The following is a 27332-nucleotide window of genomic DNA, read 5'->3' on the forward strand; positions in this document are numbered from 1 at the left end:
CAATGATTCATCCTAAGGTGTATTACTACTCCTTCAAGAAGACAAAATTAGTCCAGTAAATATAGTTTCTTCAAACAGTATTTTATGGCACTTGTTTCAGATGCGTACATGCACAGTTGGGGTAGATCTTTCTTCCACATTCTTCTGGGTGCACCACCTTTTCCATTCAGTGGATTCCCTCTTCACCATTTCTTAGGTCCCTTTTTGTTATTGATCTTCCTACTGCGTGAATGTCTCATTTGCCTTCCCTTCATTAACTTCTATGAGTCCCTGCAGTAAACACTGGACAGGTAAGTCTCCTCCCTTCCCCCACCCACCCATGTACTTCAGGAATCCTTAGGAACACAACTTAACCGGATACTGGAAACAACAGCAAGAACTCTGTATGGCCCTGTATATTTATAAGGCACCCATCAATTCTTTCTAGTAGCTAAGCTGGCAGTAGGAGGGAGAGAGGATGAGATGACCAGTACAGCCTCCAACTGTAACCCCTCCCCCCACATACAACCACTCTCAAAACAATCATATGTGTATGCTTTTAAATTGTGTTATCCTTCAATACAGACAGGTTACTTCTGATTTCCCTGTACTAATCTTACTGCCAATGCAGTAAGGTGTGTTTTTAGCACAAAAAAAAAAATTAGAAATAGAACCACTACAGTAATGGAATAACACAGTGCATGCAAAAGATTGAATCCTTAGTTGTTCCTGCTCTAGCAAACCATAGTAAATTTTGGCATGGTGTTTACTCCCTTTATAGCACTGGGAGGGGGGGGGGGGGGAAATTGTGCTGTGGTGACTTGTAGTGTTGGTCAAAGTATTTTAGTATAAAAATATACTTTTGTTTGTTATGTAAAAGCACCAGTGGCGTACCAAGGGGGGGGGCGGTGGGGGGCAGAGGGAGCACAGAATGAACGAAGTGGACAGGCGCACGGCACCCCCCCCCCCCCCATGGCGTGCACGCGGGGGGGGGGGTTGTGCTGCACTTGAGCGTAGCCGACTTCAGCTTATAATTCAAGGCATGAGTCTCTATTCTTTACTAACAATAAATTCTTGTAGTTTCTCAGGTTCAAAGAAAATATAATTCTGAGAATTAAATACTACGACACACCTATAGGGATACTTAAGGAGGAAGGAGCCTCCAATACTAAGTAACCGAATAATATAATACTTTTTGAGTAAAAAGTTGAAAGTACAAAGCTGTAATGAATGCAACTATTGTTAACATTTTTATCCCAACAACTTTATTGCGCTACAATTCAATCGACTTTGCTTTTAATGAAGCTAAATTTTTGAAAATGACTGTCACCCATGTGAATGCACTTGTGAGTCATTAATCCACCGCAGCTTAAAAGGTGTTCCACAACTACACTATCAAGAAGTGGATTGTTCAGTCCATAGGTGTCGGAACAGGGGGAGCAAGGGTGCTGTGGCATCTCCCCCCCAAATTAAAGTGCCTCACTGGGACTTGTGCCACTCCATTCCTGCCATGGTGTCACCATCATGCTTGCTGCTGATGTTCCAGACCAGCAGTAGCAAAAGTAAAGCTAAGTGATAGGCTGCACTGATTATGCACTGCTGGTACTGCCCTCTCCAACATCATTTCCTCTTCTGGGGCGTAGCCAGCAGCCATGAGTGCACACTAAATGGAAGGGAGTGGTGAAAGAGGGCAGATGCAGGATGAGAAAGGGCAGACACTGGATGGAAGGGTGTAAAAGGGCACACTAAATGGAAGAGCAGAGAAAGGGCAGATGCTGGATGAGAGGGGGGAGAAAGAGGGAAGACTGGATGGAAGGGGAGAGAGAGAGTGGGCAGATGCTAGAAAGGGGAGAGAGCACACACTAGAGAGAGGGCAGGCACTGGATAGAAGGAAGTAGAGAAAGGGGGCAGGTGGTGGAAGGGAGCAAAGAAAGAGGGTAGACACTGGATGGGAGAAGAGGAGAAGCTGGATGGGGGTGGGGGAGAGAGTTACCAAGAGACCTGGAAATAAGAGGAGGTGAAATAGGAAAGCCAGAGTGAGGGAAAGATATGACTAGCTGTAGTTAGATACAGTAAAAAAAAAAAAAAAGATGGAAATTGAAGCATGTATAGTAAGAAAAGTTTACATCTGGACACAGGCAGAAAAATAAATTGAAGAAAGCTGGCAAGAGTTCAGAAGGTGAGGAAAGCATAAACCAGAGGGTGGAACCAACACAATTCGAAAAAGTACATGGCCAGATAACAAAGGTACAAAACTATTTTATTCATTTCTATAGGATAAAGTAGTTGGTAGCTGTGTTAATAAACATTAATAAGTATAGGGGTCCTTTTACAAAGTTATGGTGAAAAGTGGCCATAGCATGTCCTTGCATGGGTTTTCCCTTGGTGCAAAGGCCATAATGGTCAATTTTCTCCCCCCCCCCCCCCCCCCCCCCATTAATGGCCGTGCACTTATGTTGCCATTAGTTCATGGCCATTAAAAAAGAATTACCGCGGGAGCACTTACAACACCTATTTTGTAGGTGGTAAGGATTCCTATGGTAATCCAGTACCAGTTAGCATATGATAATGAGGATGTGCTGACTGATTAACACAGGAACGCCTACTCTCAGCTTCCAGACTTGCCAACAACAACAAAAAAAATGTTAGCACATGAGCAGCATGCAGATTTGGAACTTTCCGCAGTCCCTCATCTCACAGTAAGCGTGCACTAATGCTTACTGCAGCTTAGTTAAAAAAAAAAATCCTCATAAAATAGAAAATGGAAATAAGGTTATATCTTTTTATTACACTAATTTTATACCTTTTTTTACTAACTGTTGGAGACCAAAACCACCTTGCTCAGTATACTAACAGCTGAGGGATGAGGTTTTTGCCTCTGAACGCTAATTGACAAAATGTATTTAGTCCAATAAAACATTTTAATCGTATTTTCCATTTTTTGTTTTATTTGTATTTGTTCATTTGTAATGAGGTGATTGGAATATGTCAGTTTTTTAAAATGTATGTTTGCTATCTTTATATTCTGCCCAGTACAGGGGAACATGCATCACTTTTTCTCTTTCTCTGGTGTTGCACTGTGGCTTCTTGGGGATTCAGTTTTAATTTTTGCCTACATATTTCTGTTTTTAATTTGTGGTTAACTTATTCTATACTAGGCGAAAGTCTATTTGTGTTCTGTTTATGTGAAAGATAGACAATCGGCGCTAACAGAAAACCATGTAAGATTGATCTGTACTAATCTGCTTGTTTAGTTTTCTAATAGATTTACTGATCTATACTGCCCACTGCAATGTTTGTGGTTCTGTCTTTTCCTAGGCAGGGGAAGTAACTATTCTTATGGTATGGCAGAATTGCTCTGTAGATCCAGACAGGGCTGCCAAGAGAGAGAGGAGGCAGGAGCAAAATTCCCTAGGTCAAAACCCGCCGGCAAGCTTCTTCCTGCCTGCTTCTGGGTCTGTCCTCTCTTGCGTGCTGCCCAGGACTCGGATGATTGCATTAGCACGGTATCGTAATAATGCAATCATCCGGGACCCGGAGCAGGCAGGCAGAAAGAGGCTTGCTGGGGCCGAGCCCCACCTTGGAGGCACAGACGGAAAGGTAAGGAGGCAGGTGGGAGGGAGCACGGTGGTCCAGTTCTGCCCTGGACCTGGCTGTGTCTCTCAAGGGCCCTGGCTTCTGAATGACATTTGTAGTGTTTTGCATTACTTCACAGTATGCCTGGCACTGGATTTTGGATTTGGATTTAGATCACGCCTTTCTTAGTAATAGCTCAAGGCAACATTCAAGTACAATAGGGTTTTTTTTGTTTTTGTCCTTGGAGGGCTTGCAAATTAAGTTTTGTACCTGAGGCAATGGAGGGTTAAGTGGCTTATCCAAGAACTCAAGGAGCAACAGTGGCATTTGAGCCTTGGCTTCCCTGGTTCTCAGTCTGAGAGGTGGTAGGGAAGGAGAAAAGTACTGGAGACCATGGAGGAGGGAAGAAGTGAAGAGAAATGCTGGGCACCACAGGGGTGGGAGAGGGCAATGAGACTAAGTTAAGGAGAGAAATGTTGGCCACGGTGGTGGGGGGTTCAGAGGTTGGGAAGGATGTTGGATACCATGGCTGGGTGGAGTTGAGATGGAGCTCCCCCCCCCCCCACCCCCAAAACAAAAAAGGTGTCTTACTGCCCCTGGTTCAGTCTGATAAAAAGTTCCTTCCAATCAGGCCAGGCTGCAATATTACTGCAGGTTTTGATCAAGGGAATCTTTGAAGCACTTCTGTATAGTAAAGAATACTTTAGCACTATTATTGTCATTATCTCCATTAGTAGTGCTAATTCATGACTTACATTTTCTTCTTTATCTTTAGTATCATCATCATGCTGTCCAATTACAAAAAATGCTTTCACAAAGTTGTAATAATTGTCTGTTGTTCTCACAATATTTCATCTGATGGTAAACTCTGTTTGAATGGCTTTGAAAACTGAATGTCATATGTATGGGAACCCTTTAGTCTGAAGGTCAGACGAACAGATTTCCTCTCAAAAACTCTACCAAACCAGTAGACAGTCTCCCCAATGTAAAATTTTCCATGGGATGATCAGCAGTCTGTTGCAATAGAGAAACGTATCTGTTCATCAAGAATTGTAACCAGCTTCATTTCAAGTGCCCCATCTCGTCACTGTTCTGCTTGGCTGGAGACCAGTAAGCAGTTCAACAAACACAGGCAATTCTGCTGTTCTTATAGGCTATATTCACTGAACAACAAAATTTAAGATGAGATTATCCACTGTGTGTGCGCAAAGGTTTTGCAACAGCAAAAGCATAGTCCTGGTTTTGCAGTTTCATTTGTTTTACCAAGAGAATCATGGTAAGTGATGGCAGCTAAAGACTTGAACAGTCCATCCAGTCTGACAACAGCCACATTCATTCTCAATTCTAGATTGAATCAACAATGAACGTGGTATTATATTCTTGATCATGGTCTTGGTTGTTTCAGGGATATAAGCCATTTGCATCTTGCTTCTGCTTTTATTTTTAACAGCAAGCATCAGATGTAAGTGAGTGAAATTATTACTTCAGTAAAAGTAACAAATGTTATCCTGTACTTCTTTACAAGTAAAAGTGACAAAATACTTAAGTACAGTAGCTAGTTGCATTTTTAGTTACTATACACCACTGATGATTTGCATACTACAGTGGGGGAAATAAGTATTTGATCCCTTGCTGATTTTGTAAGTTTGCCCACTGACAAAGACATGAGCAGCCCATAATTGAAGGGTAGGTTATTGGTAACAGTGAGAGATAGCACATCACAAATTAAATCCGGAAAATCACATTGTGGAAAGTATATGAATTTATTTGCATTCTGCAGAGGGAAATAAGTATTTGATCCCCCACCAACCAGTAAGAGATCTGGCCCCTACAGACCAGGTAGATGCTCCAAATCAACTCGTTACCTGCATGACAGACAGCTGTCGGCAATGGTCACCTGTATGAAAGACACCTGTCCACAGACTCAGTGAATCAGTCAGACTCTAACCTCTACAAAATGGCCAAGAGCAAGGAGCTGTCTAAGGATGTCAGGGACAAGATCATACACCTGCACAAGGCTGGAATGGGCTACAAAACCATCAGTAAGACGCTGGGCGAGAAGGAGACAACTGTTGGTGCCATAGTAAGAAAATGGAAGAAGTACAAAATGACTGTCAATCGACAAAGATCTGGGGCTCCACGCAAAATCTCACCTCGTGGGGTATCCTTGATCATGAGGAAGGTTAGAAATCAGCCTACAACTACAAGGGGGGAACTTGTCAATGATCTCAAGGCAGCTGGGACCACTGTCACCACGAAAACCATTGGTAACACATTACGACATAACGGATTGCAATCCTGCAGTGCCCGCAAGGTCCCCCTGCTCCGGAAGGCACATGTGACGGCCCGTCTGAAGTTTGCCAGTGAACACCTGGATGATGCCGAGAGTGATTGGGAGAAGGTGCTGTGGTCAGATGAGACAAAAATTGAGCTCTTTGGCATGAACTCAACTCGCCGTGTTTGGAGGAAGAGAAATGCTGCCTATGACCCAAAGAACATCGTCCCCACTGTCAAGCATGGAGGTGGAAATGTTATGTTTTGGGGGTGTTTCTCTGCTAAGGGCACAGGACTACTTCACCGCATCAATGGGAGAATGGATGGGGCCATGTACCGTACAATTCTGAGTGACAACCTCCTTCCCTCCGCCAGGGCCTTAAAATGGGTCGTGGCTGGGTCTTCCAGCACGACAATGACCCAAAACATACAGCCAAGGCAACAAAGGAGTGGCTCAGGAAGAAGCACATTAGGGTCATGGAGTGGCCTAGCCAGTCACCAGACCTTAATCCCATTGAAAACTTATGGAGGGAGCTGAAGCTGCGAGTTGCCAAGCGACAGCCCAGAACTCTTAATGATTTAGAGATGATCTGCAAAGAGGAGTGGACCAAAATTCCTCCTGACATGTGTGCAAACCTCATCATCAACTACAGAAGACGTCTGACCGCTGTGCTTGCCAACAAGGGTTTTGCCACCAAGTATTAGGTCTTGTTTGCCAGAGGGATTAAATACTTATTTCCCTCTGCAGAATGCAAATAAATTCATATACTTTCCACAATGTGATTTTCTGGATTTAATTTGTGATGTGCTATCTCTCACTGTTACCAATAACCTACCCTTCAATTATGGGCTGCTCATGTCTTTGTCAGTGGGCAAACTTACAAAATCAGCAAAGGATCAAATACTTATTTCCCCCACTGTATTTGTTTACTGCATTAAAATATTTTTGAAGTGTGTATTAGAAAACTCTACACTGAAACATGCGTGGGATATGCATAGAGGAATCCTGTTGAGAAGAAATGGATCCTCAGAAGCTTAGCTGAAATTGGGTGGCGGAGCAGGTGGGGGGAAGAGGGGTTGGTGGTTGGGAGGCGAGGATAGGGGAGGGCAGACTTATACGGTCTGTACCAGAGCCGGTGATGGGAGGCGGGACTGGTGGTTGGGAGGCGGGAAATACTGCTGGGCAGACTTATATATGGTCTGTGCCCTGAAATGGACAGGTACAAATTCAAGGTAAGGTATACACATATGAGTTTGTCTTGGGCAGACTGGATGGACCATGCAGGTCTTTTTCTGCCGTCATCTACTATGTTACTATGACACTTAGCATACTGTTCTTACTACATTTTCACCTCTGTGCCTGTGTGTATTTTATGTATACATATGACTGGATATTCAAAAGGGCTTATCTGTACAGTACAGTAGGAGCAAACTTTCAAAAGTGATTGGGGGATGGGCTAAACCCAATGAGGAATGTAGCCATCCCTGGACACACAGAGTTTGCTCAAGATGCATGGTGCTCAACTACCCATGGTACCCACAAAGCTGGCTCCTACAGGTAGCTGCTGCTGCTATACAGATAGGTTCCCTCTCCATGAATTTTCAGTGGTATTACATTGATTGTACCATTGAAGACGTGTACAAACTGCTTGGTGTGTGTAGCAGAGTGTGGACGTTCCCCTTATTCTATGGATAGCTGGTGCTATTTATTTGTACATCTGTAGGGTGTACAACTGTGTGGATTAAGCCTGCAAAAAGGTTGCTCTATCTTAAACTGCGTATCTGTACAGAGTGCCTATATGTTACTACTATCCACAGAGGCAGCAGTTGTCCATGGTCTCTCTGTATATTCAGTGCTGCCACATCTACAAATAGTAATGTGGCATATGCATAAGATATTTAAATGCCTGGCCAGTGTTTAAAAAAAAATGTTGTCTGTGGGTTTATGTTTTTTAATGGAAAACAATAACTCTCTAGCAAAATAATCATAAAGTTAAATATTGAACGTTTTCAAATGATCACATCTCTTTTCACCCTGCTCCTGCTACCCACTCAGTGCTGAAGTAGCAACATTCAAAATAAGACTTCTACAATGCAGGGTCAGTGTTATCACGAATGGAGGCCAGCTCCCCTCCCCCCCCCTACTTGTTCTTTTTAAAAGCTGCTATTCTGGGCAGTCAGATATTCCAATTCATCAGTATCCACCACCTTTACCAAAGTTGGTGGCTACACTTGTCAACTAAGGCATTGAAATGAACTACTTATAACTGGTTATGGACATGAACAAAGCATCCACTTTCAACAACTTAGAGCAGTAGTTCTCAACCAGTGGGTTGCCAGAAATTTTGACATCCAGCTTGTGCTCTCCTTATCTACGTGTTCAACAGGGTGGAGAGCGCTGAGAATCAGTAAGTTGGGTACAGTACAGTCTTATCGAACGTAAATGGAACAGAGTTGTTGTTATGTGAAAAGTTGGATAATATGGAAAAACAGTGGTAACTCCTTAAAAAATGCACAGAAAGCATACTTTATGCATAAAGAACGGTCATAGGGCATCTGTATTTAAAATAGAGTATTGTTTATTAACACTAACTTTCAGTGTGTGAAGCCGGAAAACAGGACGAGAACCTGTGCACTTCATTCCGGCAACAAGATCATATCGGGGGGGGGGGGGGGGGGGGGGGGGGAGGTGTCTGTCGGATATGCCAGATGATTGGATTAACGAAGGTCAGATAATCAAAACTGGAATGTACTTGAAATCTCCCTAACTTATCCCTTCTCCCACCAGCTCTAATGGGAAATGTTGCAGGCCGCTGGGACATCCCCACCCTGGCAGTCACTGTCATTACATCTGTATTTCTCTTGCATCATTGTTAGCAGCAATTAAATGATTATATATATATATATATATATATATATATATATATATATATATATATATATATATAGGGGGGGGGGTTGTTTGTGCAGCTGTTATTTGTAATGTTCAGTGTGTCATGCAGCTGAACATGGTCAGGTATGTCACAAGAGAAGAAAGGTTGCGAGCCACTGGCTTAGAGAGATTCTGAAAAAGTCTCTTACAACACTGCAATCAACAGACATGTCCAAACACAATGAATACAGGTGGCTTCCACATCTTTGAATGAGCACCTGAATCTATTATTCCTGCTTTATACACCGACATAGTATACATATAAAGTCAGTGCAGGGATTCAAAATGCAACTCTCTTCATTGCAGTGCTTATCAATCGTTTGTGGCTGTTCCCCCATTATTATGGCCAAATAAAGTTTGTGTGAACCCTCCCCCCCCCCCATTATATATGGATTTTGTAACCCTATTCATTTATTTATTTGCATTTGTATCCCACATTTTACCACCTATTTGCGGGCTCAGTGTGGCTTACAATACATTGTGAATGATGGAAATACAATTTGTTGCAGTACGATTATGGGTTACATTGTGAAGAGTTATGGGAAGACAAAGTAGAGTCAGGATATCATTTGGGAATAGAACAATGGAATATAACAGTGGGGAATTGATAGGGTGATAAAACAAAAGCAAGGGAACATAAAGGTCTAACAATTTTATCTGTGGGTAGAGGGGGTCTCAACTCATAGTTTGGGAAGCTCTGTTGCACCTCCTATCACCAGCCATACACACAAAAACCAACCACAACCAGCTCAGCACTCACCTCCCTCTGCCATTTCTGCAATACGGCTGGGCAAAAAGAGCCCCCTCCCCCCCATTTTTTGCTTCAACCCATGATATAGCTAAGATACCTGTTCCAACTTTAATGACCACTCATCTAAAAAAAACTGCACTGGCTTCCCATAGCAGAAAGACTCAGGTTCAAAGCTGCTTGTTTAGGTTTTAAAATCTTACAGGTTTTCACCTCTGAACTGCTGACTAAGACCGTTTTGCTATACCTCGTCCAGTCTAACAGACTGAAACAACTAATACTAGCATCACCATTTCAAAAGACAATTCAAAATCAGAAGATTTTCAGCTCTCTATTCCCTATACTTGGAATCAAAATATGGAACTCTACCTATTCCCATCAGAACAGAAAACAGCTACCTCAACTTCAGGAAGAGGTTAAAAACCTTTCTGTTCCCAAAGCCTGCTTCATAATAATCTATCATGACTTCTACTTCCTAGTATCATCCATTATCCTTTCCTTTAATGTTTTTAGTCTCATGCATTACACCAATGGTCTCCAATGTTTCTCATACTCACACTAACACTATCTGCTTTTGTCTCACCTAAAATGTAAACCGCACGTAATCCTGGAAAGGGGATATTAACAGTATGCGAGTTTGGGACTCAGGAGGACTAATCAATAGTCGTTAAGGGAGCAAGGAGTCCTAGCAGGTGAGTAGGGAATAGTAAGACAAGCAAGATAGTCAAGGGTGCCTACCCTAAAAGCCTCAAAGGTTAGCAATTCTATCTTGTAAGTGATCTGATACTCGACAGGAAGCCAGTGATGATGTTTCAGAGGGTTTCTCCTTAAACCTATGACATTTTTGAAGGGATGAGGTTTCTTATGTATAGGAGACTTTCAATTTGGATCCTCCACTTTCTCTGTAGTAGGTGGATGATCAGAAGATATAAGTGCTATCTTGTGTAAAGCTATGGGCTTCCTAGTGTTGCTATACTTCTCAACTGGCTTCTCATTCAGGAAGTGGCTTGGCTTGTGTGCTTCAGGCATGTCAAACATGAAGCTGGGATCATTTCTCCTTGCCAGGTCTCAAATGAACTTTGTGAAGACTGTGAAGGGAGGAAATTGCTCTTGAATGTCTTATTTATACTTCGTGCCAAATGCTGACCATTTTATAGATCCCAATGAACCTGCCCTATATAAATAGACAGAATGTGGGCAACATATATATCATAAAATGCTAGTAAAGTTGTGTAAAATAATCAGTAAGGACTCGCCCAAGTCAGAGCTCACAACATGAAATCACCAATATCTCAGGCCATTCAATATGCTCTCCTTACATCATAAGAATTTCCACATGCTCAAATTAACCAAAAGTGTCAGTGGAGATGTATATGTGAAAATATCAAATTCATACCCACATTCATTCTAAAATACATCGAAACAAATGCAGTACAGCATACAGATGACATCCATCTAAACATATAAGTACATAAGTAATGCCACACTGGGAAAAGACCAAGGGTCCATCGAGCCCAGCATCCTGTCCACGACAGCGATCAATCCAGGCCAAGGGCACCTGGCAAGCTTCCCAAATGTACAAACATTCTATACATGTTATTCCTGGAATTGTGGATTTTTGCCAAGTCCATTTAGTAGTGGTTTATGGACTTATCCTTTAGGAAACTGTCTAACCCCTTTTTAAACTCTGCTAAGCTAACCGCCTTCACCACGTTCTCCGGCAATGAATTCCAGAGTTTAATTATGCGTTGGGTGAAGAAATATTTTCTCTGATTTGTTTTAAATTTACTACACTGTAGTTTCATCGCATGTCCCCTAGTCCTAGTATTTTTGGAAATAATGAGGTCACCAAAACTGGCACTTGTCTTAAAAGTGTGAAAAAATAGAAGACTGCTTGACAGTGTCTCCATTTTGATACTTGTTCCTCAGGAGCACACCCCACAATGAGTGATCATTCATGCTAAAATGGTACTTACCACAGGATGAGCAGGTCCTGCGGTATGCCATTTTAAGCTGTGTTAGGTGTTAAAGGGCGTCTAGGTTATTTGATTGTCTTGTGTGAAAATCTTCCCTCACTACTAATCAGTTGTTAGATTAATCCACTGGATGCTGGTAGATCATGATTTGAAAATTGCCAAGGCGATGATTCTTGAGTACCACCAATAAAAATACAGCTGCTGTCTTTATGACTCTGCACCTCCCCTCAGGAGCAAGTCATACAGCTTGGTTTATTTATTTGGATTTTGCTCACACCTTTTTCAGTAGTAGCTCAAGGTGAGTTACAGTCAGGTACTGTGGGTATTTCCCTGTCCCTGGAGGGCTTGCAATCTAGGTTTGTATCTGAGGCAATGGAGGGTTAAGTGACTTGGCCAAGATCACAAAGAGCAGCAGTGGGATTTGAACTGGCCACCTCTGGATTTCAAGACCGGTGCTCTAACCACTAGACCACTCCTCCTCCGTTACTAGAAGTCAAAAAGAGAACTCAAGCACTGATACAGAACAGTCAAGCTCTAGAAACAGCAACAAGAAAACTGGACTGGTCTGGTATGATTAAAGGAAAGAAAATTATCAGGTAAGAAACCATTTTTCCATCCTTGTCATCAATACCAGACCAGTCCAGATCAATGGGATGAAGCAAAGCAGTCACAGCATTAGGGCGGGAAAGGAACATCACAAATAGAACACCAATGCTCCAAAAGGGCAAAGGAAATGTCCCCGAAGACGCCAATCAGCATCCTAAAAAGAACCCAGATCAGGTGGAGACCCCTGTGGTATACAACTATAGGAAGAAATAAGAGTTCTTGGAATAAGAGAAAGATTGAAGCACCAGGAAGGAAGCCAGTGCCCAGAGACCCAGAGGAGCTCATGAAAGAGCCTGATTATCAAAGTCCTCAGCCAGACATATAAAACGTGGTTATAAATGACAACAGCCACTGTGTAAGTTACTAGGAATCGTGCAAAGAAACTACAGTCAGGATCTGAGAGACAGTGTGTGTGTGACACCCTTTCCCCTCTTGAGATGACTAATTGGCTCCGAATAGATTTGGAGTTCTAAATAGTCAATCCTAGAAATGCTTTCATATTCATCTTTTTGTCTAGCAGCCAGCTAGGGGTGTTGTTAAACAGTAAATATTTCTGACCTTTGTTAAGTGTATGTTAAATATTTATCTTGGATGTAAGGACAGAGTTCAGTATGAGAGCAAGGGAGAGCAAGCAAGCAAGCATGTACTGGAGCAGCGAGCAGGAGTCCTTCAGGTGAGTTCACTGGATATGGATCTTATAAATCTGGATCTTTCAGTTTTGGTGTCAGGACTTAGAGATTTAGAGCACAAGTTACATCCAGTGTCAGGCAGGAGTAGTGACTTCTGAAGTTCCTCTTACAGGTATCTTAAGACAGTAAAGTTCAACATCCTTTTTTCAAGTATGAATGTAGAAGGATAGTTAGACGTTTAACATGGATTATCTTTCATTCAGCAACTCAGGACATTTGAGATCAGAGCTTATCCACTAGCATTGAAAAGCATGGACTAGACTTGGTCTGACAAACTAGGATAGACATGAAATGTGTACAGGAGGGCAACGAATGGACCACACATGGGATCAGCCCTGTTTCCAAGAAACAGCAAACACGGCCAGTCACACTTGGGATGTGTTCTTAATATTCTGTTCTATTGATTTGTTTTTAATGTGTAAAGAAGAACTATAAATCTTGGAGGGACTGTCAGTGCATTGCCTGAGGTACAAACTGAGGTTGTGAGCCCTCCTGGGATAGAGAAATATCCAGTGTTCCTGAATGTAACTCACCTTGAGCTACTACTGAAAAAGGTGTGAGCAAAATAAATAAATAAATAAATGCTGGTGACTGGAACCCCTCTGTATATCACTATGACAGGGACAGAGCAGGCAAGAGAAAGGCTGGAGACTGAAACCTTTCTGTATACCGCAAGGATAGGGCTAGATCAGGCAAGACCAAGGATGGAAACTGGAACCTCTCTGTAGGCCTCAAGAAGAGGAACAGAGCAGGCAGGAGCAAGGCTGAGGAGAGAGAAAGGACTCTCTTGGAGACTGAAATCCCTCTTTATACTTCAGCAAAAGGACAGAGCAGGCAGGAGAGGACTGGGATAGGGGAGGGACCGAGAGTGTTGGAAACTAACTGAAGCAGAGTTGTAGAATACTTCCATTTCCATGTCTGACAGTAGTTAGGTGTGAGCATTTACACCAGACTTAAAGTTAATCACAGGATTTCAATAAATTCAGCTCTTTTCACTCATGTCCCAAAACTACATAATAAACACACTACAAAACCTTTGGGACCATATAAACATTAGTTTAATACATTTTTATAAGACTACTACTACTACTTATTATTTCTATAGCGCTACTAGACGTACTCAGCGCAGTGGCGTAGCCACAGGTGGGCCTGGGTGGGTCAGGGCCACCCATCAGTAGCACATGTTTAGCAGTAGCTGGTGGGGATCCCAAGCTCCGCCAGCTGAAGACTTCCCCCTGATGGTAATGAAAACGCTACTCTCTATGATACTGGCACCTGCACATGCTCAGTTTTCAGCGTAAGCCTGCTGCAGATGGGCAAGGTGGAAAGAAGTGTTTTCCCACCAGCTGAGATATTTTTTCATGGTGGTGGGGGACGGAGAACACTTGGTGCCCACCCACTTCTTGCCCAGGCCCACCCAAAATCTGTTGTCTGGCTACGCCCCTGACTCAGCGCTGTACACTTGAACATGAAGAGACAGTCCCTGCCTGACAGAGCTTACAATCTAATTAGGACAGACAAACAGGACAAACAAGAGACCTCAGCAGCATCACTCTGGGCTCAAATCTCTCACAGCCCTAAGCTTCACGTGCTGGCATTGTCATTGGTCTTCCACTAGCTTTTCTCTGCATAAGATCGTATTCACCCTTTAAAGATCATTTAGTTTTAAAAGTCTCATGATCGCATAATATCATTCACTTATCTTAATAGAAATTGGAAGGAGAACAGTTGTCCAAAATGCGCTATGTTTCGCCCAACAGCTTTTTCAAGGACCCTCTCCTGACAAATGCACAAGACAAAATGTTACTCTTGTGCTAAATTAACTCACAATGTATTTACTGTCACTTATAAATTCCTTGCTATTAATAAAGTTCAGATATTATCTTATGTCACCCCGCCCATCTCTAGCCCCAGCTCTTTCCAAGACCAAGATGGTGGTGTCATCACAAGACTTCTTTTTATAGTACTCAAAACTCAGCTGGTACCACCCCACCAATCAGAAACCTCCTACATTAAATCAGTGACATCCATTCGATCTCCACATTGAGACCAAAAGGGCTAACTATATTCAAAGTGTATATCTATCACTATTCTCTATTCACATTTCCCTTTGTTCCCTGACTGATCATCGTCCTGTCCTTCCTAATCCCAAGCAGGCAATTCTTGAGTCAACCAGATATCCAGCTTTCTATTTCGCAGCCCCGACCCTCTGGAATTCTATGCCATTGACCAGGGGCGTAGCCAGACACCCAATTTTGGGTGGGCCTGGGCCCAAGATGGGTGGGCAGAAGAACTCCACCTTGTCCCACAAGTGATTTGGTCTCACCCTCTCTCGCCAGCATGCCATATGGTCTCCCAAACATCCCCCGTATACCTTTTAAATAGCAGATTTTCACCGGTAGCAGGCAGCAACTAATACACACTGCTTATGTTGGCACCACAGCCTTCCCTCTGATGCAACTTCCTGTTTCCTCATAGGTGGGAATACATCAGAGGGAAGGCTGTGGGGCCAGTGTGATAAGTATGTATCAGTCGCTGCTCGCTGCAGGCGAAGATCTGCTATTTACAAGGTTGGCAGGAGGGCCAGTTGTTGGAAGTTTTCAGCTGGAGGGGCTTCGAGATCCCTGCCAGCCACATAATAGGTGTGCTTAGGGTTACCATATGGCTCCAGAAAAAGGAGGACGGATTGAGCCAGCCGGGTTTTACTTCCATTGCTTTCAATGGAAGTAATTGAGCCAGCCGGGTTTTACTTCCATTGCTTCAATGGAAAGCAATGGAAGTAAACCCGGCTGGCTCAATCCGTCCTCCTTTTTCTGGAGCCATATGGTAACCCTAGGTATGCTGCTACTGGGTGGGCCTAAGCCCAAATTGGATGGGCCTGGGCCCACCCTTGGCTACGCCATTGCCATTGACCCTTTGTGCCAAGTCCTACCTAAAACAGTTTACAATCAACCGTAAAACCTGGCTTTTCAATCATGCTTTCTCCCCAGATTGAGAATTTATGTTCCTTGATCCTCAGGGAGGTTTGCCATTGCTTTCTTTGTTTTCTTCTGTTCTGTTTCTTGCTATTTGATTTTCTCTTTTGTATACTTTGTTTTATCTATCCTACCTGATATTCTAGTACTTTTCTAATCTCTATTATTGTAATTTTTAGACTGTACACTGCCATGGTCTGCCAGTCAGTAAAGGTGGTATAGAAAGTAAATAAAATGAATGTATGAATGCTCTTAGGCATGAAAATGACGTAAGCAAGTATTCTATAAAGACAGTTCTGTGTAGAACTGCCTTTATAGAATTCAAGATTAGCACCTGGCGCCTAGCTTTAATCACTATTTACTGACTCTGCCCCTAAATGAGGTAGGACTGAAAAGAACTGAGGCAGGTGCAGAGAGCAGTGAGGTGACAAGGTGGATTCCTAACACTGGTAAACTCAGTGACGTGTTATTATTGCCAGTGAAATGCCAGAGTGTAGTGTAACTGCTCTTCCTACAGGCTGAAGAAAGAGCATAACGATCTGGGAGGTTGTGGACACTGAGATAATATGGAAATAGGAAATGTGATTAAAAAGTGTTCCATAACCAATAAATATATTTTTACATAAAAAGTGTTCCATAAGCTGCTCCCAGCTAGTAGCCATTCTGGCTTCTCTTCAAAGCAGAGTTGGGCAGGCAATAGAGAGGGGTGACTTCATTTATGGGTCTGTGATGAAGCTCACACAGGATCCAGAACTTGAAATCTGTCACACTATCATACTCCATTCTACATGTCATCAGTGGTCTCTTTCTCTTTTACACAGAATTTGACTATAACAGTAAAAGAACAGGCTAAAGCTGCTAGGGCTCTTCAGCTTGGAGAAGAGACGGCTGAGGGGAGATATGATAGAGGTCTATAAAATAATGAGTGGAGTGGAATGGGTAGATGTGAAGCATCTGTTTAAGCTTTCCAAAAATACTAGGACTAGGGGGCATGCGATGAAGCTACAATGTAGTAAATTTAAAACAAATCGTAGAAAATATTTCTTCACTCAACGTGTAATTAAACTCTGGAATTCGTTGCCAGAGAATGTGGTAAAGGCGGTTAGCTTAGCGGAGTTTAAAAAAGGGTTGGGCAGCTTCCTAAAGAAAAAGTCCATAGACCATTAATAAATAGACTTGGGGAGAATCCATTATTTCTGGGATTAGCAGTATAGAATGTTTTGTACTTTTTTGGAATCTTGCCAGGTATTTGCGACCTGGATTGGCCACTGTTGGAAACAGCATGCTGAGCTTGATGGACCTTTGGTCTTTCCCAGTATAGCAATACTTATGTACATTCTTTAAGTGGGAGCCAGTGTAGTTTTACTCTTAGGGGTTTGGCGCTTTCGTATTTCGTTTTTCCAAAACTGAGTCTGTCTGCTGCATTTTGGACCATATCGTTTGGAGCACTTTTGAAAGTTCCATTGACTTTTCATCATAAATATTTGCAAGAAACGACAGAAGAATTGGATTTGCACTACACACACACATTTCACCGCACAGGGCTCGGTGAGCTAGAATAACGTAACAAGGACTCTGCCCAAAATGTCATATTTGTGATGCTAATCTAGGATGTATGCTTTGGCATTGCCCAGAAGTGATGCGCTTTTGGACTCGAGTCTTCCAATTCGTGAGTACTATTTGGCAATGCCCAGTTCCTTGAGACCCCTTAGTGCTTATTTGGCGTGTACTCAAAAAGCCAACATAGACCAAGGGCCTTTCACCCATTTTTGCAGGTTGATCTTAATGGATATAAAAACTATACTCACGGTGTCACCTTTTGGTTACACAAAGCCAACCCACAATATCATCAATGGAGGTCTTTGATGATTGCTCAGTTAAAGATGGATCACCTGGAAGTGAAAGACTTTGACCATGCCACTGGCAGAAAGTTCTAAGACATCTGGGAACCATTTTGGGAAATGTTGACGCCCAGAGCCCACAGCACTATATTAAACTTTTAATAGTTCATATATATACATAATCGATATTTTGGAGAGACACAGGCAGGAATCGCAGTAGGAAATTATTTTCATTAGATATCTTGTAAGTATAATGGTAGCTTGCTGATTTCAAGTACAAACTGGTTATTATTGTTATTGACACCTGACTACCAGCATCAGATGAGTGTGGAGAGGGGGAGAGGGTTAGGGATATTGGATGGGTTATATGTTTGCCAAAATGACATCATGTACATTATTGTGGACACATCGGCTTTGTTGTTATAATAGACCTGTCAATAAACACGATTTAAACATATCACACACACACAAATCGGGCCAGATTCTATACCAATAACAACCAATTATCATCAATAATTGGCGTAATTGGAATTTACGCGTGCTTCTTTTTAGGCATATTCTAGAAAGAGAGGTGAGTAAATTCCAATGCGCATAGTTGAAAAGGGGGTGTGGCCATGGGAGGAGTGTAGGCATATCAGGGGCATCAATCAAATTTATGTGTGTTGTTGTAGAATTCAGGAGAACGTGTGTACATTTAGGTGCAGGTATTTACACCAGGTTTTCAGTGGCATAAATGGCCACGCCTAAATGTATACACATTCCCTGGTCTATGTGCTATTCTATAAACTGCGTCTTATTGCAGACGCAGTTCATAGAATAGCATTACGCACATTATTCTGACACACCGACGTTTTAAACCCCATTTACAGAATCTGGCCCGTAATGAGGACAGTTTCCAAAAGTCATTTACCCAGATAAATGGGCTATTTGAAAATTGTCCTTTGTGCAGGGAAAATTATGTATTGATGAATCTGTGTGTCAGGAATTATTGTTTTGCTTTGCAGCTGTTCTTTGATGCCCTTCCTTCCCGAAAGCTGCCACTCTAGATGACTACCTAGTCTGCCTAATGGTTGAGCCAGTCCTGTCTCTGGGGAATATACTATATTTCCCCCCTGAAGTAGCTCTGGGCTGCATAGAACAGCAATAATTTTTCTATTTAACGTGAAAAAGTTTCTCAGCCCTGCCCTTCCCCACAGTCTCTCATTTTCCACTGTTTTCTTCCTTGCGTTCTTTCCTCTCTGGCTGGAATACATTTTTACTCCCACACCTTGGAAATGTCATTGGAAACTCTGACAGGACCTTTGGAAAAGAGCAGCAGATTTCATGTGCAGTGTACGCTTTGCTGGAGATCTGGGATAATGGGTTAGCACTTTCTGATTCCAGAAGGGCTTCCGCATCCCCTCAGGAAAACCTAAGCTCTGACTGAAGTTCTGTCCCCACAAATTAGTCTGTCTAGTTCTCTTGCTCACCCTACAGTCTCTCTGTTTTGGAAGAGATATAGTCATTCAGAATTCACACTTCCTGAGATCAGAGGAGCAACTTGCTTGTATCTTTGCCCTGGAATTTCCTGATCTGGGTCCTGGTTTTTGGGGACAGAATTAGTCTCTTGGTATTAGTTGATTAGTACACAGCTTGCTCTTTTTCTTTCTGTCTGCATTTCTCCTCTGTATGATGTTAATGATCTTTTTTTATGTTAACCCCTGCATCTCACAGTGCTGGCTATAGGAAACTTCTCTCTCCCTTGCTCCCCCTCCCCAGTTTGTGACACACACTGGGCAGGACTTGCTTCATTTGTACTTTGCTGAGTTGACGGATGGAGACTGGGAGGGCTCAGAAAACCCATTTGTGTTTTGAATTTCAGGGCTGGATAGGTTTGAGAGTGGAACCTCCCAGCTGTATCTCTGGACTCCTGGACTTGCCTTAGTTACAATGCAATATGTAACTGAGAACTGAGTCATTGCTGATAGTTCTTTCCTCCTCCTGATCTCCCGTCCAGTGAGCAAACGCAGTCAGCTGTTTTCAGGTAGGTTTCCTATTCTATTTGAGAAGTGGAAGTGTTTGTGAATGTATGTTCACATTTTCCAAGCTCTGTGTGTACATGTGTCTCTGTATGTTTCTTTGTGTGACTGGTGTACAAGTGCACATCTAAATGGTTGTGTGCATGTTGTACGTATGCTTATGTGTTTCGTTCTGTTTTTATATATGTGTGTGTGTTTGTATATGTACACAGGCCTTTATTTCTGGGGAATGGCCTGGGACACAGTGCCACCACTCCAGACTCCAGAGCAGCTGGGATGTTCTGAGTCAGCCCCTCCTTTCCAGGCAGCCTTCAGAGAAGAGGAGGGGAGGGGTGAGCCTGGAGTAGGGCACAGAACATTCACTGTGCTTCAGCCCCTCTTCTGCTCATGCTCCTGCTCCAGTCTATTCGCTGCCCTCCATCAGGTCCACTTGTCCACGTCCTTTCTGTCTACAAATTAAGCCCTGTACATATATACATACACATATATATGTGTATATATGTATGTATGTATGTATGTACAGGGGCCTCTCCTCAGGCGCGTGTCCCACCTTTGCGGAAAACAGTTGCAGAGTAGGCGGGACGCGCCTAAGGAGAGGCCCCGACGACGCACACTGGCAGAAGGCTGGCTATGGGAATCGCCGGTGCTGGAGGGAGAACTGTGCTTCAGGGCAGTAAAAGTGAGCAGACCATGCGGATGGGGAGAGCGGGAAGAAGAGGCAGGAAAAGATTGAGCCTCGCTTGGGAGAGCTACGCCACTGGTTGGGTTGAGGCCAGTTAGGGTGGGTGGGCCTAGAGCAAAAGTGGCTGGGCCCGGGCCCGCCCAGGCCCGCCCATGACTATGCCCCTGACACACACACACACACACACACATATATATATATATATATACAACCTCTGGATTCTGTATATGGTGCACAAAATTGAGCGTGCAAATTTGGGTGCATGCCCAATTTGTGTGCACAATTTAATTGAGCAACAAACCAATTAGTGCCAATAATTGGGCGCTAGAAATCAATTATTATTGCTAATTGGCAATAATAAGAATTGAGGTGCGCATTTTGCTAGGCACTGTTCTATACTGATGCATGTGAAAATTCTAGCGCATGGATCCAAAAATGGGCGGGGCCATGAGAGGATCTTGGGTGTTTCAACAATTTGTGCACAGTGTCACAGAATATGGCAGATCCACATCTCAATTAGGCGTGAGGATTTACACTAGGTTTCGGTTGGTATAAATCCTTGCACTTAAAATTAGACACAGATCCCAGAGCTATGCGTTATTCTATAAAAGGCGCCCAACTTGGAGCGCTGTTTGTAGACTAGCACTTAGCGCTCATTTCTTTCAGCACTATGTATAGAATTTGGTCCTAGAGAGAGTGCGCAGCTGATTGGAGACATGCAGTGATTTTCAGTGGCATTATCCACATGCTGAAAATCATTGCAGACCATCCAGGGCAGAACAGCAGTTTACCCAGACAGTTTTTTTGCTTCCTAAATTATCGAGATAGCTATCTGGATAGTGACGCTGAATATTTGGGTATCTGTTTAAACCCAGCGCTGGAATATTGACTTATGACTCTTCACTAGTGTTTGAAAACAACTGGTAAATTTGAGCATCATTGAAAATCTAGGCTTTGAGTATACTTTCTTCTAGTTGCTTAAACCCTTTAGTGTCCAATGTTACTACTACTTAACATTTCTAAAGCGCTACTAGGGTTACGCAGTGCTGTACAATTTTAACATGGAAGGACAGTCCCTACTCAAGGAGCTTACAATCTAAAAGACAGGTGTAAATCTAGAGACAAGTATACAATCTAAAAGACAAGTGTAGAGTCGATCTGATAGGGCATACTATATTTCTCGAAAGGTTAGGTGCCGAAAGCAGCATTGAAGAGGTGAGTTTTAAGCAGAGATTTGAAGATGGGTAGGCAGGGGGCTTGGCGTAGGGATTGAGGAAGATTGTTCCAGGCATAGGGTGAGGCAAGGCAGAATGAGCGGAGCCTGGAGTTGGCAGTGGTGGAGAAGGGTACTGAAAGGAGGGATTTGTCCTGTGAGCGGAGGTTACGGGTGGGAACATAGGGGGAGATGAGGGTAGAGAGGTAGTGAGGAGCCGCAGACCGGGTGCATTTGTAGGTAATGAGGAGAAGTTTGAATTGTATGCGGTAACTGATCGGAAGCCAGTGAAGTGACTTGAGGAGAGGGGTGATATGAGTATATCGGTTCTGGCGGAATATAAGACTGCGGCAGCGTTCTGAACGGATTGAAGGGGGGATAGGTGGCTAAGTGGGAGGCCGGTGAGGAGTAAGTTGCAGTAGTCAATGCGAGAGGTAATGAGAGCGTGGACGAGAGTTCGTGTGGTGTGTTCAGAAAGGAAAGGGCGAATTTTGCTGATGTTGAAGAGGAAGAAGCGACAGGTTTTGGCAGTCTGTTGGATATGCGCAGAGAAGGAGAGGGAGGAGTTGAAGATGACTCCGAGGTTGCGGGCAGATGGGATGGGGAGGATGAGGGTGTTATCAACTGAGATAGAGAGTGGAGGAAGAGGAGAAGTGGGTTTAGGTGGAAAGACGAGGAGCTCGATTTTGGACATGTTCAGCTTCAGGTGGCGGTTGGACATCCAGGCAGCAATGTCGGATAAGCAGGCCGATACCTTGGCCTGGGTCTCCGCGGTGATGTCTGGTGTGGAGAGATATAGCTGGGTGTCATCAGCATAAAGATGATACTGAAAACCATGAGATGAGATCAGTGAGCCTAGGGAAGAGGTGTAGATTGAGAAGAGAAGGGGTCCAAGGACAGATAACTCCAACAGATAGTGGGATGGGAGTGGAGGAAGATCCATGAGAGTGAACCCTGAAGGTGTGGTGGGAGAGATAAGAGGAGAACCAGGAGAGGACAGAACCTTGGAACTCAAAAGAGGACAGTGTGGCAAGAAGTAAATCATGATTGACAGTGTCAAATGCCGCGGATAGATTGAGGAGGATGAGGATGGAATAGTGGCTTCTGGATTTGGCGAGGAGCAGGTCGTTGCAGACTTTAGAGAGTGCTGTTTCTGTCGAGTGTAGAGGGTGAAAACCGGATTGAAGTGGATCGAGGATGGCATGAGAGGAGAGAAAATCAAGGCAGCGACTGTGAACGGCGCGCTCAAGTATTTTGGAGAGGAAGGGTAAGAGAGAGATGGGGCAGTAGTTGGAGGGGCAGGTAGGGTCAAGTGATGTTTTTTTTAGGAGAGGTGTGACTACGGCGTGCTTGAAGGTGTCAGGGACAGTTGCAGTGGTGAGAGAGAGGTTAAGGATGCGACAGATGGAGGGGGTGACAGTATGGGAGATGGTGTTAAGTAAGTTGGTGGGGATGGGATCGGAGGAACAGGTGGTGCATTTCGAGGAGGAAAGAAGGCGGGAGGTTTCATTCTCGGTGATCTCAGGAAAGGAGGAGAAAGAGGCCATGGTTGGTTGGTTGTTGGATGGGGCTACAGGCTGAAGAGGAAGTGGTGGCTTGGTAGTGAACTCAAGGTTGATCTTTTGCACCTTGTCGCGGAAGTAGTCAGCCAGTGATTGAGGAGAGAGTGAAGGGGGAGTGGGAGCGGGGGGCACTTTGAGGAGGGAGTTAAGGGTGGTGAAGAGATGACGAGGGTTGGAGCTGAGAGAATTGGTCAATTGGGTGTAATAGTCCTGTTTTGCAAGGAATAGGGAGGAGTGGAAGGAGGATAGCATGAATTTGTAGTGAAGGAAGTCTGAATGGGTACGAGATTTCCTCCAGAGGCGTTCAGCAGATCGGGTGCAGGAGCAAAGGTAACGGATGCAAGGGGTCAGCCAAGGTTGGGGATTAGTACGCTTTGTGGGACGGGAGGTGGATGGAGCGAGGGTGTCCAAAGCAGAGGAGAGAGCGGCATTGTAAGCGGAAACCGCTTTGTCTACAGTTCAATGCTCCCATCAATCTGTTCCCATATGGCTTATTACAGGAACATTGGACACTAAAGGGTTACATCAGCAGAAGCATAAAGTTAATCTATTGTGTGTGTCTCTGATCCTTTGGTTTTCTTTCTTATGGCCTGTTATTCAATGTACTTAGTCAAAGTACTTAAGTAAAAGTGAAAGTAAATGTATTTTTTAATAATTAAATAAAAGTACAATGACGAACATATTAAAAAGGTTACTTAAGTGAAAGTGAAAAAAAGTTATGGCCTAATACAGTGTTTCCCAAACCTGGTCCTGAAGGCACCCTAGTCAGTCAGGTTTTCAGGATATCCACAATGAATATTCATGAGAGAGATTTGCATGCACTGCCTCCACTGCATACAAATCTCTCATGAATATTCATTGTGGGTATCCTGAAAACCTGTCTGGCTGGAGTGCCTGCAGGACCAGGTCTGAGAACCACTGGCCTAATATAATACTTTGTGAGTAAAAAGTAAAAGTACAGCAACTATAATGAATGCAACTATTGTTAACGTTTTAATCCCAAAACATTATTGCTCTACAATTCAATCCAGTTTGCTTTTAGTAAAGCTACATTTTGAAAATGACTGTCGATCATGCGAGTGTACTTGTGAGTCATTATTAAACCAGCACTGGCAACAATGCATTGTTCAGTCTGATAAAAAGTTCCTTCAAATAAGGCCAGGCTGCAATATTACTGATGTCTTCTGACTGGGTCTGCAGATATTGATCAAAGGAATCTGTCTGAAACACATGACTTCAGTATAGAAGAGAATACTTTATTATCACTATTGTCGTTATCATCTGCATTAGAATTAGTGCTGTATAACACATCACTTACATCTTCATTATCATTGTCATGCTGTCCAATTAATTACAGAGAAGTCTTTCACAAAGTTGGAATCATTGTCTGTTGCTGTTCTAACAATTTTTCATATGATGGCAACCTACTACTACTACTACTTATCACTTCTATAGCGCTACAAGGCATACGCAGCGCTGTACACCATACCTGAAAAAGACAGTCCCTGCTGAAAGAGCTCACAATCTAAGTATGACAAGTAAACAGACAGAACAACTAAGAGGTAAGGGAATTAAAGAGGTGAGGATAAGAGGGTACAAATGAAGTGAGTAATGGTTAGGAGTCAAAAGCAGCGGTAAAGAGTTGGGCTTTTAGCCTGGATTTGAAAACGGCCAAAGACGAGGCTAGACGTACAGGCTCGGGAAGTCTATTCCAGGCGTGAGGTGCAGTGAGATAAAAGGAACGGAGTCTGGAATTAGCAGTAGAGGAGAAGGGGACAGTCAAGAGAGATTTATCCACAGAACGGAGTACCTGAGGGGGGGCGTAGGGAGAGACAAGAGTGGAGAGGTACCTCTGCTTGAATATCTTCAGAAACTGATGCAAGAATGTCACGTGTGGAAACCTTTGAGTCTTAAGGCCAGACACACAGACTTTCTCTCTAAAGACTAACAATCCAGTGGACAGTCATCCTAATGTAAAATGTTCTATTGGATAACCAGCAGTCTGTTGTGGTAGAGACATGTATCTATTCACCAAGTATTGAAACCAGCTTCAGCTTCATCTCCACTTCAAAGTGGCCCGGCTCATCACTGTTCTGCTTGGCTGGAAACCAGTAACCAGTTCGACAAACATAGGCAACTCCACTGTTCTTATAGGCTACATTCATTGAACACCAAAATTTAGTGTAAATTTAAAAAAAGAATGTAATTTAAATCTTTCCCCTTCCTCGCCCTCTCCGGGGGGAGGGGACTGTCATTGGCATCAGGAGGGTGCCAGAGACTCTGAGAAGCAGAGAAGGGGTGGAGCCCCATTATGCAATCTGCCAGCTCTGGAAGAAGCAGGCAACAAACAGAAGGAGGGAGGACAGCTGCCCCTGTGAACCCGGAAGTGCTTCGGTCTGCGTGTCGCAGCTGCTCTCAGGGCTGCGGAGCAGTCCCGAAGGAACAAGGCATCAGGGAAAGAGGCAGGCAGACAGAAGAACAAGATCCAGCACCATGGAGAAGCCAGGAGACAGATTGGCAAGGACAGTCACGGCATTTCTGGTGCCGCAGATGAGCCGGCAGCCATGCACATAGGAATAGTGCATATGCATGGGAAGTAGAGGAGGCAGGAGTTCTGGACTGACGCGAAAATCGTGCCAATCACAGAGCAGAAGAGCAGCCCCTGGGAGTAGGGCAAGCCCAGAACCCATGGCAGGCAGATCCAGGCAGGCACCGCAGGAGTTCCTGGGGAGGAATGTAGGGAGAGATAAGAGTGGAGAGGTACTGAGGAGTTGCAGAGTGAATGCACTTATAGGTCAATAAGAGGAGTTTGAACTGTATGCGGAAACGGATAGGAAGCCAGTGAAGTGACTTGAGGAGAGGGCTAATATGAGCATAACGACACTGGCGGAATATTAGTCGTGCAACAGAATTTTGAACAGATTGAAGAGGAGAGAGATGGCTAAGTGGGAGACCTGTGAGAAGCAAGTTGCAATAGTCTAAGCGAGAGACGCTGTAATTGCACTCTCACAAGCAACAACATGTCTAGCCATCTGAAGAGAAGCCTGGAGCTTTTAAAACTTTTGGTTCAGGCTTCGCCCTACCAGAGAAAGACCATCCTCAGTATCACTTTGGATGACTTAACAGCGGCTATAACAGAGATAGCCCTAAACACTCTGAAAGGTAACATACCATTATCACAGCACCAGACTAGCATCCTGAAATGACAAAGACGTGCAACAAAGAATCTTGCGGAGAAAAGCATACTGCTTAAAACAAAGAAGAAGCTGATGACGCAGTCTGGGGGGTATTATCGGACCCTTGCTAAGCTTCACCTTACTGCTGATCACGAGCCTTATCAGTAATGCAGTACGCTGAAAAGATGTACTTGGTTCCTAGCTGGCAGCTCGATCATTTAAGAGGTCCACTGGCACCCCATGAAAATATTTGAATGGATGCCGTTCAAAGGCTCGATGAAGAAACAGGGCTGTTTTTGAGGGGGTACTTGGGGTTACTGAGTACCGGCACCTTTTCCATTGTCTGCTAAAACTGACCCATAGTCCCCAAGTTTTAATGAAAGAGCTGAAGCCCTACACACCAATTCTGCCTTGTCATAGGTTCTGTGACTGGTTGCAGGAGAGCTGGCTATTGTTGGGTGTGTCCCTCAATGATCACCCCACCCCTGAAAGGTGGCCTGGCATTTGAGTACCGGCACCTTTTCCCTAGAAAAAATGCGCTGTGAAGAAATAAGCAGTATTCTTCAAAGTTCCAGACTAACCGACTATGAAAAGGTCAAGCATTATTCAGCTCTGTGCCCTATGAGGTTTCTGTGAAATTTATCACCCCTGTGAAACCCCAACTTAAAGCACTGCATTGGATTTTCAGAACCCCTCAGTCCCTCAGCACAGATCTTGTTTCTTTGCTTTTCGGTAGCTATGTTTGATTCGTCACTTCTTCAACCATGATACCTTTCATGCCTTTGTTCTTTCTTTTTTTTATGAGAAGACTAGACTACTGTAATGTAGATTATGCAGGTTTGACCAGATATGCACTTAAAAAGCTTCAAATGCTTCAAAACATCACCATCCAATTACTATGCCGCATGCGCCGCATGTATCATGTCACCCTTTTGCTTAAGAACCATCATTGGCTACCGGTCAAACAAAGAATCATCTACAAGATTGCAATTCTCACCTTCAAATCTCTGAGGGTTGGGATCCTGGACTATTTATCCAATCTCACTATACCTTATTGCCCTAGCAGACCTCTTAGTTCCTTAAAT

The 27332-nt window shown here is 43.6% G+C and overlaps 1 protein-coding gene across 2 annotated transcripts in view; it reads left to right on the top strand.

Moving 5' to 3' along the window:
- Window positions 1-12707: 12707 nt before the first annotated feature.
- SORBS3 (sorbin and SH3 domain containing 3) overlaps window positions 12708-27332 on the top strand; it is a 147510-nt gene continuing 132885 nt past the window's right edge. The window contains exons 1-2 of one of the 2 annotated variants that reach the window (XM_030202023.1): window positions 12708-12764; window positions 19458-19619. The gene's annotated coding sequence lies outside the window, so the exon portion shown is untranslated. The remainder of the gene's footprint in view (window positions 12765-19457; window positions 19620-27332) is intronic. The other variant, XM_030202024.1, reaches the window with a different exon arrangement.

This window comes from Microcaecilia unicolor, chromosome 4 (assembly GCF_901765095.1).
Source record: "Microcaecilia unicolor chromosome 4, aMicUni1.1, whole genome shotgun sequence".
In the NCBI taxonomy this organism is placed as follows: domain Eukaryota; kingdom Metazoa; phylum Chordata; class Amphibia; order Gymnophiona; family Siphonopidae; genus Microcaecilia; species Microcaecilia unicolor.